At 45.2% G+C, this 18968-nt stretch overlaps 1 pseudogene across 1 annotated transcript; it reads left to right on the top strand.

Annotated features, from left to right (window-relative positions):
- Positions 1–5658: 5658 nt before the first annotated feature.
- Positions 5659–6849, top strand: LOC306914239 (tetratricopeptide repeat protein 39B-like; annotated as a pseudogene). The gene is made up of 2 exons: positions 5659–6734; positions 6839–6849. The product of its transcript is annotated as a tetratricopeptide repeat protein 39B-like (transcript).
- Positions 6850–18968: the final 12119 nt, after the last annotated feature.

Raw genomic sequence — 18968 nt, 5'->3', positions numbered from 1 at the left:
CGCATGGCATGTTTTGCACTCCATCCGTGTGTGTGTGTGTGTGTGTGTGTGAGACGTGTGTCCGTCCGTCGGCACCGTTGGCCTAACCTGACTCCGCCAGATGGGGCAGCAGAGAGTACACTGGGTTCCCCCCTCCTGCTCCCATCTGGGAACTCTCAGGCAGACTTGATGCCCGGCCACAAAACGGCCTGGCCAATCAGCGGCAGCTAGAGGCGGGATCAAGGCATACACAGTGCTGCCTTGATCCCGCCTCTAGCTGCTGCACGAAAACAGTATGGTTGTTTTTCAACAACCTGTGCGCAACCTAACACACACACAAACACACGCACATATTAGTATATATGATGATTTTGGGTGTGCACACCCACTGTCACAGTACACTGTCACAGTACAGTGACAGTACAGTACAGTACAGTACAGTACAGTACAGTACAGTACAGTACAGTACAGTACAGTACAGTACAGTACAGTACAGTAGAGGGACCCCCACACGGTAACTCTGTCATTTCTCAACCGTTTCGGACGCGGGGTGGCTCAGCGGATCTGGGCCCGGCACCCTGGGTGCGTTCCTGTCGGTCTGGAACTTCCGGTTTCTTCATTACATAAATGTTTATTTCACAGTACAGAAAGACAGGAAATAGGAGATAGTACTAGCAGAGAGTCACGTGTGACTAGCCCAACCCAGAAGGATATCATGATTCACTCAACCTACCCATACATACAGTCCCTTTGAGCTTATGAAGAGTGCAAGTTCTGTCCATCAAACTTCCACAAAGCTGAACCAACAACAAGGCCTTAAAGTAAGCTCCTACACATTGTCATGTGACATGTGTGTTTACTTTGTTTTCAGTCTCCCTCCTCGTAACACCACAGATCCAAGTAGGGACCTGTTGGGGGAGTTATGCAACATCAGAGACAACTGCTAAAAACAAAACTGCACCCTTAAGCCGTCCGCAAAAATAAAACGGTTCACTGGGTTCCCTTTTTTTTTTGGAAACCGTCGCGGCGATCTGGTGTAAGGCTGCCGTTCCTCTTCTGCCTTTCAGCTAAAGGTTCTTCAAAGAAGCGGATCCAGCCAGTGGAACTACTTTACTTTATCTATACAAAGACAATGTTTTGATCCCCTCCGGATCTTCCGTCACATGAGTGCACAGTGCAGATGAATAACTCTTGCCACCGTTCTCTTCTGGGGGTCCTTGAGATGAAATATTGAGCACCACTGACATATAGAAACATGGGTTTTTCAGAAAACTGTCATTTTGTAGAATCGTTCCCAAATGGGTTAAGGGCCCTCCTGGCTGGAGGATTGTTTGGACGACTGAAGTCAGTGTAATCATCTCCTCCAGAGCTGAAGGAACATGGATCTGCTCACAGAGAGTGCATAGCTAGCTAGCACGCCACGTTATGTAACCAGGAGGAGGGGAGACTGAGTGAGAGGCTCAGGAGTTTCTCCAACTAAACCACTTAAGCCCTAGGCCTAGTGTATGTATACTTCATTGACTGGTGTCCTGTCCTAACCTGACTCCGCCAGATAGGGCAGCAGAGAGTACACTGGGTTCCCCCCTCCTGCTCCCATCTGGGAACTCTCAGGCAGACTTGATGCCCGGCCACAAAACGGCCTGGCCAATCAGCAGCAGCTATCCCGCCTCTAGCTGCTGCTGATTGGCCAGGCCGTTTTGTGGCCGGGCATCAAGTCTGCCTGAGAGTTCCCAGATGGGAGCAGGAGGGGGGACTCTCTGCTGCCCCATCTGGCGGAGTCAGGTTACCGTTGGCCCGGTCGGTGCCAAACTTTGCACAGTGTGTACTACACACTCCCTGGATGCCAACGACGAACCTCTGCCCCAATTTTTCCACAACGGCCTGTTATAGCGCCACCATGAGGCCGACCTTTGCAAAACACATTTCTGTAGATTACTCCTACACATTTTATCACGCAGATCGGTATACACAATCTCTATAGTCATGTGATCAACACAGATCTGTCCGCTTCCCCATATTTATTCCATCCCCATTGGCTAAGATTGCCTTCCAAAGTTTGCAGGCAGGATTGGTTCGTTTGGAACAAAATGCCTCAAATCATTTTTTTTTTTATGTTTTATCCCACAATTTTGTAACCCATTTTTTGACACCCATTGACACCCAGTGTCAATTATCTAATGTAATCCTGGGCGCTACACTTCCTCTGCCAACCTGGGGGGGGGGGGGGGGGGGGGGGAGCGGACTGACCTCATGCTTCCTTCTATGCATGAGGAGTCCAAGCAGCTTCTTTTCACCTGACAGGGGAGAGTTTCCCCGGCCGGACGTAGCATGTGGAAGGGACACGTTATTCCGACCAGTCCGACCAGCCGTCTACTTACACATGCTACGAGCTGCTGCTCACGCGGACTATTAGGAGAACCACCGGATTAGGAGGAGGAGGAGAGGAGGCCGATAATAACAAGGAAGAGCTGGTCAGCGTCGGGCTAGACGTGGCGTGCCTCGTCCCCTGTGCCGCCGTGGGCCTCTGGTACCTCCTCGCTAAGCACTGGGTGGCCAACGACCTGCTGGGACTGGCGCTGGCCGTCAACAGCGTGGAGATATTCCACCTGAATGACGTGGCCACGGGCTGTGTCGTCCTGGGCGGGATGTTCGTCTTCGACGTCTTCTGGGTGTTCTCCACCGACGTCATGGTGACCGTGGCCAAGTCGGTGGATGCGCCCATCAAGCTGGTGTTCCCTCTGGACCTGCCGGAGAGAGGTCTCTTCTCGACCGCAGAGGTTAGCAGAGACCTGGCCGTGCTGGGGCTCGGAGACATCATCATCCCGGGCATGTTCGGTGCGCTGCTGCTGCGTTTCGACGTCAGTCTGGATAAGAATGACGGGAACGGGAACAGTAGGAGGACGTACTTCTGTGCCAGTTTCTTGGCGTACGTCCTGGGCGCGGTACTCACGGGCGCCGCGGTGCACACCTTCAGGCGCTCCCAGCCCGCTCTGCTGTACCTGGTCCCCGCCTGCGTGGGGCTGCCGCTCACTGTCGCTCTCTTCAGAGGAGAACTTGCGGCGATGTTCGCGTACAACAAGACTTCACCGCAGCCGCCGCCGGAGGAGACGGAAGAAGAACCTCGAGACGAGTCCGACACAGTCCGACACTATCCCAAACCTAGGAGTCCGACACAGATCCCAAACCTAACCCTAACTTCACAGGAAGCCATGGCTGATTTGTAACCCGCAGCACGGGTGATTTGTAACCCACAGCACGGGTGATTTGTAACCCGCAGCACGGGTGATTGTAACTCGCATTGTAACCCGTAGCACGGGTGATTTGTAACCCGCAGCACGGGTGATTTGTAACCCGCAGCACAGGTCGGACTAACGGGAGGTCGGACTTGAGGGAAGTGCCCCAGAGGGGCTCCACTAGAACACGGGTTCCCGAACGTTTCACCGCCGTGACCCAGAAGTTATATATGTTTTTCTCATCAGGGACCCAATTACAAAAAAAAAAACACATTACAAATGAAGTCTTATATTTAATAAAGAAAACGCTGAACGTTTCTGAAATTCTTTAGAAACATTTGAAATAATACACAACCCTAAAATAATAATATATAATAATAATAAACTTTATTTATAGAGCGCTTTTCAGAACAAAATTCACAAAGTGCTTTACATTGCATATAAAATACAGTACAATAGAGGTAGTTTGTAGGATAAATCAACAACAAAAAAACATTGTTTAAATCATTGAACGGACAATTGGGTCCTGATCCCTTTGTCACTATAGAGGAAAATAAACTAATCATTTGATGTGGTTCCCTATGGAGACACATAGTAGACTCTTTGCGTCTCCATAGGGAACCACTGCTGGTCATCAAATTATTCGCTTAGGAATGTGACAAAAACAAAACAAAACAAAGAAATAGGCATGGGGTGATGGATAGAAAATAAATAATGTTTTGGGTGAACTACTCCTTTCATACAGGAAGTTGTTCAAAAATCACACCCGTGTGAACTGAGTGGTGCAAGGTACACAGGTACACAAACATACAGACAAAGCTGGTTGTTGGAGTGGTTTGCACCACTCAGAAACTACAAACACAGGTCCACTCCAAAATATAGCCCATAGGTCTATGATCTATCTACAGTAGGCCAACTGTATGTGTTTGCCAGAAAGGTCAATTCAAACAGAATAGACATTCATATAGTATAGTAATTAGGCCTATTATAGCCTATATTTGTCCATCAACTTAAAGTCACGGAGGGTCATAAAAAAATAAAGAATGATCAAATTGCTTTTGTCTTCTCTTCTACTGTGAAGCCACGGTGGGTCATGGGTCTCTCTCCTATGATCCCATCTCTCACATGTTACAATTCTGGAAATTCCTGGAATAGTGGAATACAACAGGAAAAAAGGTCTCAGCACCACGGAGAGCGCTCTCCGCACTGACAAGGTGCTAGCCTGGCTAATAAGCCAGACTCAACGCTTATTAGCCAGGCTAACAAGGTGCAGCGGTATAAAGCAGACAGATAATAAAGTGAACAAGGAAGTTACGGACTGATGATCCACAAACAGCATTTTTGCAAGTTGGAACACTGAGGACTCCTTAGCAATCTCTTCTTTAAAACAGACCCTGATTGACAGGAGTTGAGTGGGAAAGTCATTTGCTAGGTCCCTGTTGTAGTGGTCAGATAGACGTTTTGCCTTTTCATATAGATCATCGTCGCCTGCATGCTGGAGGGTCATGGGGTGCAGAGCCTCAAACATGAGAGAGGTCTCGCGCATACTAATGAATCTTTAAGACAGCTGGTTGATTATGTCCAGATTGGCATTGAAAATATTAACTCTGAAATAGCTTTCTGCATTGGATAGTCCCTCATCTTCACACAGCTCGTCAAAATGACGTTTCTTTCTTCTTACTCTTGTATTTTCTAAGGTAGGTTATTTTGGCACATCACTGTGGCAGCTGGCAGACCAGGGTTTTGGACCTTATTTGAACCTTTTTTTGAACCCTTTTAGGTAAAAACAGGCAATTCCTGTTCTTTCATTTCAACCAGTCAGTAGGTATGGTCAATCCTTGGCACAACACTGTCGCTTGAAATAAGGCGTCTGGTTTGCTGCAGAATGCACATATTTTACATTGTGCACACACCTACAGTATAAACATTTCTCTGGCCTGCTTAGGGTTTTATTAATTAATCCAACATTTTTATTTCAATGGAAAAGATAACAGAAATCTGCAGGTCAGCACAGGACTGCTGGTATGCATATGCATCTGCCATTAGCATTAGAACGGTTTCAGCTGGAATGCGAGACAACTGTGTGCAGATAACATTGTCCAAGTTTTAAATGCCAGCTTCAATCACAGACTGACTGAGGAGGGACTAATATGTGATTATTTTCTTCTCATGGCACTGGCCATTATGTCCTGAGAGTATGATGGGAAACTAACAACACACCTGCCCACATTAGCATTGTAAGAATTGATTTATTTTGAGTGTGACGTCAGACCAAAGCTTAGTCAGCTTATATAAGATTATGTGTGAAACACACTACGTGGAAACTCACTCCGTGTGGACATGGTGGACAGACCTTGGTCAGATCACCAGGACACACGTCAACAACAACGCCTCATCTCCGGAGGATTTCTTCGAAACGCCTGACCCAATACCTGGCTCCTGTCGGATGGATCTACATTCAGCCATTAAAGAGACCCAGTGTGCACTTGATCTGGTCCTCAATAACAAGTTCTCAGAAGCTCTGGATCTGCTTAAACCATGGTGGAGAGACAGTATGTACCACGCGTTGGGGTACAGCACTATCCTGGTGATAATGGCTAATGATCACAGAGGAATCCAGATTGACATGACGACCCTCAACGATGCTTTACACACATGTCAGAGGTTCAGAAAGAAACACTCCATATTTGGCTCTCTGTTCAGTTTTCTTTTCAAACAGCTCAACCCACAGGAAGAGGAGATGCATGCAGAAATCTGCTATGCTGAGTGTTTGCTGCTAAAAGCTTTACTAACATTTCAGGATGAAAACATGATTGGTTTGATCAAAGGAGGACTTCAGATCAGAACAAGCTATTGGATCTTCAAGGACTGTCAGAAGGTGATGAATTCCACTCGAGATCCAGTCAGAAGCTCTGATTTGTTCAGACAGTTTGAGGGTGGAGTGAAGTTTGGCATTGGCTCTTTCAACCTGATGCTATCTCTCCTTCCTCAGAGAATATTGAGGTTGTTGGAGTTCATTGGATTCTCAGGAAACAGGGACTTTGGTCTGTCTCAGCTCAGAGAGGTAGCAGCTAGCTGCACTCTGCGGTCGATAATGGGCGCTCTGACTTTGCTCTCCTATCACACATATACCAACTTGATGCTGGGAACAGGAGAAGTCGATTTAGCGGAAGCTGAGGCTTTACTGGAGCCGTGGCATCAGAAATACCCCAATGGCTCAATATTTCTATTTTACTCGGCTCGCATTTGAGAAGGCTATGTCTGGGTATGAGGAGTGTATTGGTTCACAAAAGGAGCTGATACATTTCCATCATCTGTGTTACTGGGAGTTGATGTGGTGTCATTCCTACCAGCAGAATTGGATGCAGGCCTACCAGTATGCCGACCTTCTGTGTAAGGAGAGCAAATTGTCCAAGACTACGCATGTGTACCAGAAAGCAGCGTTTCTCAGTATGATGTCAGATGATGAAGTAATGAAAACTGGAGAGAACCTGGAGAGTTATGTCCAGTCTGGCTCGCTAAGTGCAACAGTCCCGTATTATCAATATTATTATTAACTGCCAACTTGGCTAGTAGTTTACGTCAATCATTACCTCTCAACCCCATTTGTGTAATGTGCGTCACAGACTCTCCATAAGAATAGACATACAAATCACCAATGCACCGCTCATGGCGTGTCGACAGCTTACAGATCTGTTATTTTGGACACATGATCGGCGGGCCGTGCGACGACGGGTACAATAAGCATTTTGGAAACTAAATCGCCTGTAGCCTACAGTGGACTGTAACATTGCGTAGTCATCATGTAACTTGCCTGTATCTTACGTGTATGTTACGTGTAATGTAACGTTTACGTTATATGGAGCGTTTACTGCGGTGGCGTTGATTGATTAAGGTAGGACGACATTAGGTCCATTTGGTTACCAACTCTCCATTTATCTGGGGACCACCTGGAAGCTGGAACCCCTGAGGACCACTAATGGTCCCCAGACCACTGGTTGAAAACCACTGATGTAGGCTAGGCTACTACTGACCATCATCAGCAATTCATTTCTACCTTATTATTATAGGAAGTGTTTGTGAGTGTGAGTTGGAGGACAAGAGTAAAGATGCAAAGATTCACAGATTCGAATCAATAGCCTAATATCTATTATTTAAAAGATACATGGCCTATATGTATTTTAACTTTGTGTAGTGTGTTTCTACGATTGTTTACAGGATTATGTCATGGCAGCTGGGGCCTGTTCCACGAAACTTGGATTAGAGATTAAGCCGGGCTTTAACAGATATCCTGGCTTAATATATCCTGGATCAGCGATTAACCGGTTTCATGAAAGCTGGTTCATCTTGCCAGATTAACTTAACCAGTTAACCTGGATATGTTGAGGCTTGATTCGGTTTCATGAAAGTGATGCTACATTAGTTACCATGGAAACTAATGCTTTGGACTTAGCCTGCTCCGGACCAGGCTAACAGTCAGGTTTAACCTAATCCTGATGCCATGTTTTGTGAAACAGCTCTAAATCCAATGACTCCAATCTTAAACCAATGACTTTTTCCAGTTAATTCAACACCTATGTTTGTATATGGACTCATTTTGATTACACTGCATTCAAATAAAATGAAATCAATACAATAAGATTATAAATGTAATTATATTACTGAAATAGTGTATGACCATGAATCATAATTGTTTCAGAATGAATAATGTGATATGTCATTGTTAAGGTCATTACACACTGGCGAATTAGCGACGCGATTTATTCGTGCGAATAATTCGCCTTTTTTTAAAACCAATTGAAGTCAATGCAAGCTTCCACATCAGTGGCGAATGTGCGAATGTGCGAAAATGCGACCGTTTTCGCTCTTTATTTGTTCGCTCCGGTGTCGAATTTTGCAGACATTCGCAGGCGAACTGCAACACCTCTGACCAATCAGAATGCAGCCCAAACTGCGTTGCTGTGTATAAACAGCGGCGTACCGTACAATAGCTGTCAACAGAGCAGCAGCCGGTCCGGCTACGCAGGTCGGGATAGCACAGCAGCACACACTGTGTACCCCTCCTAGGCTCCTACAACTCTGTTGGGTGTGTGTGTGCGTGCGTGCGTGCGTGCGTGCGTGTGTGTGTGTGTGTGTGTGTGTGTGTGGACATGGCACATGGGTGTGCTAACAGCAGCGAGCAACGGGCTCCGCCAAACTTTGGTCTGTATGTAGGGTGGTCTCAGGTAAAGTGGGCCATCAGGTAAAATGAGCCAGCTATAAGGTTTCTGCCTCCTAGACCTTTGAGTTTAACAGCCAATGCTGCACATGTGTCTTGACACAGCTGTACTTGACAAAACAATTGATTTGATTGGTCTATTTTTTATGGTGGGACCATGGCAACCATTTTCCAAAATGGCCTCCACCTGCTGTTATTTTACAAATTCAGGTTCTAGACCACCTAGGCTCTTCATTCTGGTACAGTGCAGCAGATAACCAAAACAATCGTTCAGTTTGTGATAAAAGCATGACATTTGGTACACATATAGCCAAAGGCATCCCAAAAATAATTGGATGTGGAGGCATCATGGATTTTCAACATGGCACCCATGGCAGCCATTTTTGAGTGGTGTAAACCACTCCTACAACTGGCTTTTGTGTGCATAAAAAAATGACCATGGTTGCTATGTTCAAAATAATTTCTGACGTAATTAAATCACACCCGGGTGAACTGGATGACCGTAGCAACCGTGGTCATTTTCTCTGCGCAAAAACAGCCAGTTGTGAAATCACATCCAGGTGTGATTTCATTACGTCAGATCAGAGCTGATCAGGCTACATAATACCTTACCTTATTTCATTACGTCAGACATTACGTCAGACCACAGCTGATCATGCTATATAAAACCTTACACCACTCAGTTCACACGGGTGTGATTTTTCTTATGAATGATGGATATAATATGATATTTCAGACTCATTTACCATATAGTATTTGGTAAGTGTCTTTTGCACAATTGAAAATTGTCATTGAATATTCAAGATGGCTGCCATTTTTCAAGATGGCAGCCATCACTTGTATGATTGTCTGATATGGGTGATCTCGGTGTCAAATCAGTAATTTTTGAACTTTGGAATTGGCCAGAAGCTTCCTTCTACCTCACAACTGAATATCAACAGGGCATGTGTATAAGCTCAGAAGCCCATACAGCCCACGCAGTCTTTTTCCCGTGGCCAACATGCTTGACACAGTGTCACAACCCGTCAATGCATGGAACACTGGTAGTTTGTGTGCTTTCTCCTGCCATAGCCCTGCTGCAATTTAATGGGCTGCTAAGTATCGGAAATTGCTTATGGTGCTGACTATTATGTTCATGACTATGGCGCTATCTCTACGGTAATGACTATGTTGCTGACTCTATGGTATACTGACTATGGTGCTGACTCTGGTGACTATGGTATACTGACTATGGTGCTGACTCTGGTGACTCTATGGTATACTGACTATGGTGCTGACTCATATGGTACTGACTCTGGTGCTGATGTGGTACTGACTCTATGGTAAGGAGTCAAGGACTATAGAGCGTCGCAGTCCCGCCTCCTACCCGGGACCAGGAAATGAAATCCAATGCATTATTCTCATAGACATTTCGTAAAGTATTTATTTAAAGACGGTTACGCCGCGGACAAAGCCAACTCGAGTCGTGACAACTCATGACAACACAAACAATATTTTGGACCAAACAAATAATTAGAAAGAAGAAAAACAACAACAAAAGTGTTGTAACCTGCCGTTTTTTTCTTCTTTCTAATTATTTGTTTGGTCCAAAATATTGTTTGTGTTGTCATGAGTTGTCACGACTCGAGTTGGCTTTGTCCGCGGCGTAACCGTCTTTAAATAAATACTTTACGAAATGTCTATGAGAATAATGCATTGGATTTCATTTCCTGGTCCCGGGTAGGAGGCGGGACTGCGACGCTCTATAGTGCTGACTCTATGGTACGGACTATGGTGCCGACTATGGTACTGACTCTATGGTATAAGTGGTGCATGTATATTGCGCCTTTATCCAAGACGTTTTACAGAGATTGTGCTACATTCACCTATTCACACACACATTCATACACCAATGCCGGAGGAATCCATGCAAGAACCTGCTCACCGGGAGCAATTTGCGGTTCGGTGTCTTGCTCAAGGACACTTCGACATTGACTTTTGGGGGAGCCGGTGATCGAACTCGGGACCTTCCACTTTCCAAATGGACACTCTACCTCCTGAGCCATCTGCTGCCCCTATGGTGCTGATATATGGGTCGTCACACTGTATCAAGCTTTGATGGCCATGTGGGAAAAAGACTGGGCTGTATGGGCTGTGTTTCCTGAGATTATACATGTCCTGTTGGAACTGTCGTCAGGCTCAAATGACATAGCACATAATGGCTGTTCACTGCTCCTAGTTGTTATGTAGAGGACGAATCTCACCTATGTGTAGGGCTGCACGATTTTGCCTAAATTTTTTTTTTTAAAACCTCGATTTCGGTTTCGATTTCGATTTTTTTTCAGTAAAAGAAATCCATTGTCTCAAAATATGTTTTTATTTTTTTTTAAATGCAAACAAATGTGAATTTTCCTATTGGAATAAAGTCCAAACCTTAAAATGATCCCTGGCTATAAGACAAATATGCCTTAAAACATTACACTTGCCCTCTATGAATACAAATAAATAAAAACATAAATATTTTATTTCTTTCATAAATAGAGAATCTTTCAATCAATAGGGACTGCTCCTGTCGCAAGTTGATATATGTCCATGTGTGGTCCAGCACTATGGAATGCATATGCTAATAAAAACAACTTAATACTTCCTAAGAATAATATGAGCATCAAAGCAATATTTAAATACTTTTTATTAGCATGTGCATTCCATACATTCCCTGGGGCTGGACCACACATGGACTGGACATTATGTCATATGACATCCTCAACTTGCGACAGGAGCAGTTCCTATTGAGTTAAAGATAAACAGTGTACACTACCTAACTTTATTTTATTAAAGAAATACAAATATTTAAGTTGTTTTAGTTATAGAGGGCAAGTATAGTGTTTTAAGGCATATTTGTCTGGCCAGGGATCCCTTTAAACAAAGAAAGATAAATCCCCTTTAGGATTAAACAAGTGAAAACGTTTACAATATGTCCAAATTAATTCTTAAAAAATAGCCAATTTAATGTTTAGGTGCCCACTCTTCCTGCACCCTTTTGCAATGTGAAATGCCACTGAATCTGTACAGGCCTAATCCTTTTCCATTTTGATTCTGTCTCGTCATGGGCCATGTGAAAAATAATGATGCCACATCTCTTTTCAACTTGTGACAGCTGATGCTTGTACTGTGAAGGCAAAAGTTTCTGAACGTCTCATCCTCCATTTTTACGCGTGCTGAAAATAGCCGATCTACTAGCTCACAGCGTGTTGCGGAGGCGACACACAAGGGGCCAGTGAGGCTATTCAACGTTGAGGCGCTCGGCCCTAGTGGTAGGAGGAGGGACTACAGGCGGACCCGTGGATTCATGACCGGGAAACCCCGTGCAGCTGGGCTTTAACATTGAGCGCTCGGTTGCACTTCCGCATTTGACCACCAAAATGTGGTGGTCAAATGCGGAAGTAGACGTTCTGAGACGGTACTTCCGGCAGTCTTCCGGGTGCTTCAAAACGCCACTGAGCAACTTCCACTGACATGAATAGCTGGGGGGGCGGAGCTTCGCGCCAGTTCAGTCTCTATCCTTTTATATACTCTATGGCGACACATCGTGAGCTTGCAGATCAGCTATGTTTTAGCACGCTGATGCAACAGGTCGTACGGCGAAACATAAGATGGCTTCCCCTTTGTTTTTAGCCGAGGCGACGTACACAGTCAACAGTCAGACACACATGGCTATTGGCTCCTCGATGCGATACGATAATAAGGGAAGGGACAGTAGGTCGGGACACGGTATTGATATTAAAGCTTCATGTTCTGCAGCAGCACCCACTCGCCGCTTAGCTCTGGTCCATAGCCCTAATGCTAGGGTAGAATTAGCATTAGGGCTATGGCTCAGAGCTACTCTCGCCGCTATGCCTGTCCATTCTCCAGGCACTGGAACAAGCCACTCGTGCTGCCGTCTCCCACAGGGACCGACCCTCCACTATGTCGGAACTAAAACCTGTCTCCGTAAAAAGTCTGTGCATGTGAGAGACTGCAACACGAGCGTCCCAACTCCCAAGTTCCCAATCTGCTCCAGCACCTGGAAAACAAACATGCACAGCGGCGTGTGCAAAGCGCGTGTGCATCCCCTTTTTACAACTTTTACAACGCTGAGTAGTTTACTCCACATCTGAAACGGAGAAGCTGAACCATTTCCAGACGAAATGCCTATTTTAGCAACTAAATCCTTGTTCCTAATCGCTCCCCGTGGCAGACATGCTAAGGCTGCTTTCAGGTTTTCTCTCTGCGCGGCAGTGGGAGGAGGAAGTAACTACAGTAGCCCGGCAGCCTGCAGGCGAGTGCAAGAGAGATTTACCGTAAATGCCCTAATTAAAGGGAAAAACGATTTCCGATTTTCTTTTTTTGACATCGTCCAAATCCAAAAATCGCGATTTCGATTAAAATTCGATTAATCGTGCAGCCCTACCTATGTGCATACTATATATCACAGCACGTTATCTTTAATGAGTCTTATGAGATAGAAGGAAGCTTCTTAGAAATTCTAAAGTTCCTAATTCAAATTTTGCATCAACAAAAATGTATAATTCGACACAGAGATCATCCATAACTAACCAGTCAGAAAAGATGGTGGCCATTTTGAATTTTCAATGAGAATGTTCAATTATCCCAAAAACACATTACCAAGTACGTATGGTAAATAAATTAAACAAATTGTGTCTGCAATATCATATTACATCCATAACTCATTCAAAAACGGTTATTGCTGGTTGCCATGGGTGCCATGTTGAAAATTCATGATGCCTCCACATCCAAATCTTTTGGGAATGCCTTTGGCTACAAGTGTACCAAATGTCATGCTTTTATCACAAACTGAACAATTCCTTTATATATATTGGAGCTAAGCAGCTGGACTGGTACTATTTAGATTTGTCCTGTGACCATTGGAGCCATTTTTCAAAATGGCCGCCACCTGTTATTTTACAATAACTCAAGTTGTAGACCAACTAGGATCTTGATTCTGGTGACTAATCATACATTTTCAATGATGAGGAATTCAGTGGTATTATTTAGATTTGTCCTGTGACCATGGCAGCCATTTTTCAAAATGGCCGCCATCTGCTGTTATTTCACCAATAACTCAAGTTTTAGACCAACTAGGATCTTGATTCTGGTGACTAATCCTACATTTCTGAATACAGTGGTACTATTTAGATTTGTACTGTGAAGATGGCAGCCATTTTTCAAAATGGCCGCAGGACATTTCAGGAGGTGGGCTTTTTTTTAATGTTTTATCCCACCATTTTGTAACCCATTTTTTCACCCAGTGTCAATTATCTAATGTAATCCTGGGCGCTACACTTCGTCTGCCAACCTGGGGGGCAGCGGACTGACCTCATGCTTCCTTCCATGCATGAGGAGTCCAAGCTGCTTCTTTTCACCTGACAGGGGAGAGTTTCCCCGGCCGGACGTAGCGCGTGGAAGGAACACGTTATTCCGACCAGTTCCTTTCCCCTCCATCAGGCGCTCTGGCTAGCCATGGGGAGGTACAGTAGTTTAGAGACCAGGATTACGGCATGTTTTTGTGAGGGTACCTACCCTAGGCCTACGGGGAGAACATGTGAGGGTACCTACCCTAGGGGACACGGGGAGAACATGTGAGGGTACCTACCCTAGGGGACACGGGGAGAGCATATGAGGGTACCTACCCTAGGGGACACGGGGAGAACATGTGAGGGTACCTACCCTAGGGGACACGGGGAGAACATGTGAGGGTACCTACCCTAGGGGACACGGGGAGAGCATATGAGGGTACCTACCCTAGGGGACACGGGGAGAACATGTGAGGGTACCTACCCTAGGGGACACGGGGAGAACATGTGAGGGTACCTACCCTAGGGGACACGGGGAGAGCATATGAGGGTACCTACCCTAGGGGACACGGGGAGAACATGTGAGGGTACCTACCCTAGGGGACACAGGGAGAACATGTGAGGGTACCTACCCTAGGGGACACGGGGAGAACATGTGAGGGTACCTACCCTAGGGGACACGGGGAGTACATGTGAGGGTACCTACCCTATGGGACACGGGGAGAACATGTGAGGGTATCTACCATAGGGGACACGGGGAGAACATGTTAGGGTACCTACCCTAGGGGACACGGGGAGAACATGTGAGGGTACCTACCCTAGGGGACACGGGGAGAACATGTGAGGGTACCTACCCTAGGGGACACGGGGAGAACATGTGAGGGTACCTACCCTAGGGGACACGGGGAGAACATGTGAGGGTACCTACCCTAGGGGACACGGGGAGAACATGTGAGGGTACCTACCCTAGGGGACACGGGGAGAACATGCAAACTCCACACAGAAAGGCCCTTTCGCCAACCCCGCCACAGGTATGGGCACTGATGACGGGTGCATACTTAGTTTAGACAGTTTTTGGTTTAGACTAGTCATTGGTTAGACCAGTCATTAGTCCTACAACTACAACCTATCTCAAACCCTCACCCTAAACCTAACCTCCCACGGGGCAGCACACCTAAACCTAACCTTAACCCATGTCTAACCAATGACTAGTCTAAACTAAGTATGCACCCCCTGATGACGCGGAGGAGGGAACACACCCCCAGTGCCCACAGCGTCCCCAGCGGGAATTGAACCCAGGACCTTCTAGCTGTGAGGCGACAGCACTACCGACTGTGCCACCGTGACCCCAGGAGGTGGGCTTTCTGACCTTTGACTCATCCCTTTAGGCACAGTGTTTGACTTCACTGGCATAAGTGTCGAGGGAACGGTCACCGCAGCGTAATATAACTCTACCTACTTTGAGTAGGACTCTTTTCCGGTCAACTGGCTTGTCAAGGTAGAGCACCTCAGCAGTGGTGTTCACCTCATACATTTTACCTACTCACCAATACAAAGGCGGCTTGTGTTATTAGAAAGCCTACTTTCCTTATAGTGGATGCACTCTGAGCCCCCCACCACACACGTATAAAATGCACTTTTTTCAATATCGGTGGAGGGCACAGTGGCCTTTCTGTCCAAAAAGTGCAATTCATACTTGTGGTGGGGGGCTCAGAGTGTATCTGCCTTTGCATTGGTGAGTTGGTCAAACTTTCTTTATATTTCTGCAACAGAGGAGAGGCTGGTCTGCATTTCATGTGAGGGCAGGAAGACAACAGTCCCATAGCCTTAATGCAACGGCTTCAAAGGACATTAGGGCTATGGACCTGAGTTAAGTATATTAGATACATACTAGGTATTGGCCTGTTACGGGTCTCAGGGCTGCTGAGTACCTCATTAACAAAACTGAACCTGAATAAACAGCGTAAATGGAGCCCTTAACAGCGTTAAGGGTTGGGAGAGGGTTGCGGTTAGGTTTAGGTGTGCTGTCCCGTGGGAGGTTAGGTTAGGGTGAGGGTTTGAGATAATTAACATCGGTAGACAACTTGACTGCGTGTGCGTGCGTTTGTTTGTTTTGATTTGTGAGTTCTCTTGGCACAGTACCATGGGTGTGTACGCATAACAAAACCATGATGCTTCTATGCAACGATTGGTATGAAAAACATCATTGAAGCTGAGAAGGGCCATGCCAGTGTCGGCTATGGGGATTAATGTGGTTGACACGCACTGTAGGAGGAGAAGATGAGTTCAGATATGTACCAGTGCCACTGTCTGCTATTTCGTTTAAAGCTGCATTACACCTCAAGCAGACTGTAATTATGAAACCTTTTAATTAATTGTCTGGTTTGGGTGTTATTTTGTTCATAAAGTGCATGCTATTCTTGTGTGATCCTCAACACAGGATTTGATATATCCAGACTAACATTATTAGTATTGCCGCCACCACCAATAACCATGATAGTACAGCAGCTATCTGCACCCGGGGGCATCACTATGCCAGCTTGTGAATGTGATCGACATTTGCATTAATGTTTTATTTTTGCCACGGACATGCAAAACAAGTGATCAATGATATTACCAGAACACAAATGTATAGCCTACAGTACTAATAGACTCTTGACGTGTCATATATTGTCTACTCTATTCCACTGCGCTACACATTTTAAAATAAGTCACTTATCAAAACTTACTTTTGGGGAAAATACGATCTACAAGCTCACAACACATTACGGCATGTTGTGACCTTGTAGATCAGCAATATTGTCCTTTCTTATCCACTGTATACTGGCAGGTGGCCATCCTGAGACAGGCATTATATGTGGCATAATGCATGGTCCAAGTATATTCCATGTTTGGGATTTCAATAAAATGGTCTTATACAGTAAGTACAGTTGCAGTCCGAGAAAGGGACACTTAGCTGCAAAGGTGAATGGGTGTGCAGTATACTTCATATTAGGTTATTGCAGATGGCCTTTCAGAGGACAGTGTTACTTGGGGACATGAGGAGACAGGAAGTTGTACAAGCTAAACTAGTTTTGTGTTTGTCAACGTAGCTTAAATAGTTGGTGTCAGTCCATTAAGGTGTGGTACTGTACTCTATGTTGAAGAGAAAACAATGCAATAGAAATGTACCTGAGATTCAAAACAGATAATTAAGTACATGATGAGTGATTCATGAAGGCCATGTCAGGATTTAAAGGAATGCAGTGTCACAATAGTAGTTTGATTAGGGTGCCCAACCTTGATCAGAGCTGAGGAGGAGGTCTGTGGATCAGGGAGAAAAACCGTGTCATAGAACTTAAATTAATTGAAAAGTTATGTTCATTTGAAGAGTCAGACTGTATTTGGTAGTCAAAGTTAAATCCAACATTGACCACTTTATTTTTGTCTCCACCAGGCCGAAGGCATGGGGAGAGAGTATGTTTTGCACTCCGTCCGTGTGTGTGTGTGTGTGTGTGTGTGTGTGTGTGTCCGTCCGTCCGTCCGTCCGTCCTTCCGTCCGTCCGTCCGTCCGTCCGTTATCAGCTAATCTCCGGCACCGTTGGCCCGATTTATGCCAAATTGTGCACACAAACTCCCTGGATGCCAACGACGAACCTCTGCCCCAAATATTCCTCAACGGCCTGTTATAGCGCCACCATGAGGCCGATTTAGGCAAAACACATTTCTGTAGATAACTCGTACACATTTTATCCATACATCACACAATTCGGTATACACTATCTCCATAGTCATGTGATCAACACAGATCTGCACAATTTCCCATCTTCCATCCTGATTGGCTAAGATTGGCTTCCAAAGCTCACATGATTGGTCCGTTTCGAACAAAATGCCACAAATCACAAACACAGTGTCCAATTTCCATCAAATTATACACGCACATTTCCACTAGGCCGAGGACGACATGCCACTATTTCTTTCCCAAATCAGCCTCAGGGTGGCGCTATAACAGGCCAATTCCTGTTTTTACCTATAACTGCATCGACAACTTATGTATACGCACTCCCTAGAGGCCATGGAAAAACATTTTCCCTGCATCCCTCTACATCTGCCGGTTAAAGCGCCACCATGAGGCCGATTTCTGCAAAACACATTGTTTATGTTAGTCGCACAGATTTCATCTAAATCTCACGCAAATCGGTACACATGATCTCTGTAGTCATGTGATCAAGACGAGCCTGTTGGATTTCTCAGATTCTACACTGATTAGCTAAGATTGCCTTCCAAAGTTTTCAGGAGTAGCCCGTTTTGTACAAAATGCTCATCCAGAATTCTATCCTCAGAGATGCTATGAGTGATCTGGCTCTGCATTTCCTCAACAAAATGAAGAAAATTGTTGCAAGAAACAAAAAAACATGTTTATATTACTCCTAAACATTTTTTTTATTGCTGGTTTTGTGTTGGGCCTAGTATGTGCAAGAGAATGTTCAGTGCAAGTGCCGAATGTTCCTTATCCCAGTTCAGTTTTCTCTTCTTTGACCAACAGCAATGATGCTCAGGTGCGGTGGGTCTAAATTACTCAAAAAATTCTGCTCAGCCAATCAATGAAATGATAAATGGTACATTATTATTTACATATTTTGTTGTATTGTCTTAATCTGAGGTATTGAGCTGCCTATATTGCAGGAGGGGCTGAGGACACTTGTAGATCTGCTATTTTCAAAATATTTTTAGAGACGTACAAATATACACTTCTAGCTATATACTTCTATATACTATAGTTCTCATACTTGCATAGCCTACTTGCGTATGATAAATCAATAAATCTTAAATTAATCAATCGAAAAAAGTACACACTCTCTCTCACTCACTCACACACACACACACACACACACACACACACACACACACACACACACACACACACACACACACACACACACCATTCAAAACAACTTGTGTGGCACAAGGTGCGGCCAGATTTTAGTGATGAGAGAGCCCGCCTTGGAACCCAGTTAAATTGAATTGTAATTAAATGTCATATAACAACAAGTCGTCTCAAGACACTTCTACACGCAGAACCCAGAGGTCTCAGGTTCAATTCCAGGCTTCTATTCAGCAATGTCTCTCAATGTCAATATCTTCCTGGGGTCAACTTGCACGCACACATGAGGAACAACTGCAATTAGAGAGAAAAAGCAACTGCAGAGGGTCAGCTAAGGGCCG

This window comes from Electrona antarctica (genome assembly GCF_951216825.1).
Source record: "Electrona antarctica genome assembly, chromosome: 21".
NCBI classification, from domain to species: Eukaryota; Metazoa; Chordata; class Actinopteri; order Myctophiformes; family Myctophidae; genus Electrona; species Electrona antarctica.
Note: the sequence above shows the minus strand (reverse complement) of the source record. Positions and strands in the feature narration are given on the sequence as shown.